Below are 1,551 nucleotides of genomic sequence, written 5' to 3'. Positions count from 1 at the left end.
TTCCTGCTGGAATATATCCTGTAGCTATTCTTTCAGGAGCATCTGTGGGTGGCAAGTTTACCTGAGTCCTTAGAAAAGTGCCTATATTTCATTCTCCCTGTAGAATGATAATCTACTGGATATACCATTCTAGAACCAAAAGGTTTTCTCCCCTCCCTCAGCACCTTAAAGATTTTCCTTCCTTGTCTTTCATCCGGTGCTGCTCAGGTAAATTAGATTCTCATTCATGCATAAATATTCTATCTTTATTTCCTGGAAGGTTTTAGAATTTTCCTTATTTATCCTTGAAGTTTTGAAATTTCACTACAATTTGTACAGGTGTTGTCTGTGGGTTTGTTTTCTAATTCATCCAACTCAACAAACAGTAGACGTTTTCAAACTGAAGATGAATGTCTTTCTAGAGTTGTAGAAAATTCTTAGCTTTTTTTTTCTCCAGATCTTGCATAAGCCCCCCGACCCCCATTCTGCCTATTCTCTTCTTCTAAAACTGTTATTAGAAGGATTTTTTAATCTCTGGATTTATCCTTCATGTCTTTGAATATTTCCTTTATCCTGTCACTTCCTCCTTTATCTGTGACCTCAGAGAATTCCTCAGTTCGATCTGCAGTTCATTGATTCATTCTTCAATTCTATTCATTTGGCTCTGCCACTCACTTATTGGAATTTTTATTTTAGCATTTATGTTTTTATTTCCAAGATCATTGTTATAAATTTCTTTCTTATATCATAATTATATCTGCTCTTTGGGTGGGGGGAGGTTCGAGGCTATTTTACACACACAGGAAAGCCCTCTCAATGTCGGGGTGCATAATGGAGCAATCAATGAAAGACCAGGGCCCAAAACAGCACGGCTGGCCCACTGAGAGGCACAACGGTGCGACTATAAAATCTAAGTCCCTCTAAGTTCCAGCTAAAGTATGGCACCAACCTGAGAGTGGTTGTCCGCTTTGGTTTGAATATCAGTAGAGACTATTTTGAGTCATGTGGCTTCTGAGGTTTCCAGGGCATCAAGAATACCCCCAGAATTCTCCTAGCTAGTTAGGCTCTTTTAATCAGCTCAGTCTGAGAATAATACCTGAGCATGAGGGCTCTGCTCCCAGTTTCCCTGCCAACCTTTTCCCTACCCCGTCTTGCCCTCTCTCCCCATCCCCACAAAGGCAAGAATGATACCCCATGGCAGAAGTGGACCCACGCCAGTCACTTTACATCCAAAGTCACAGCGTGGCAGCGTGTGCTACCTTAGGATTAAATTCATCCTTTTTTTGAATGTCTTGTATCTCTTGCACGAGCTGCATGGCTCTTCTGAACTGTTTGCTGACTCTCATATTAGTTGAGACTCCTAGTTAGCTGATCTGCGGCTGACCCGGGAGGGGTTGGGGGAGGGGAAGAAGCATATTCCTGAAGTCTGCACTGTGCTCAGTAGTTAGGCAAAGCTGGCCGGGCTCCCAGCGCAGTTTGGTCATCTAGGTGTGCATGTTCCCAATTCTCCCAGGAACAGGCTCTGCCTGTCCTTTCCGGTCCAAGTACCTGCAGTCATTCTTCCCACTGGAG

The sequence above is a fragment of the Lipotes vexillifer genome, unplaced genomic scaffold, assembly GCF_000442215.2.
Source record: "Lipotes vexillifer unplaced genomic scaffold, Lipotes_vexillifer_v1.1 scaffold1321, whole genome shotgun sequence".
NCBI lineage: Eukaryota > Metazoa > Chordata > Mammalia > Artiodactyla > Lipotidae > Lipotes > Lipotes vexillifer.
Note: the sequence above shows the minus strand (reverse complement) of the source record.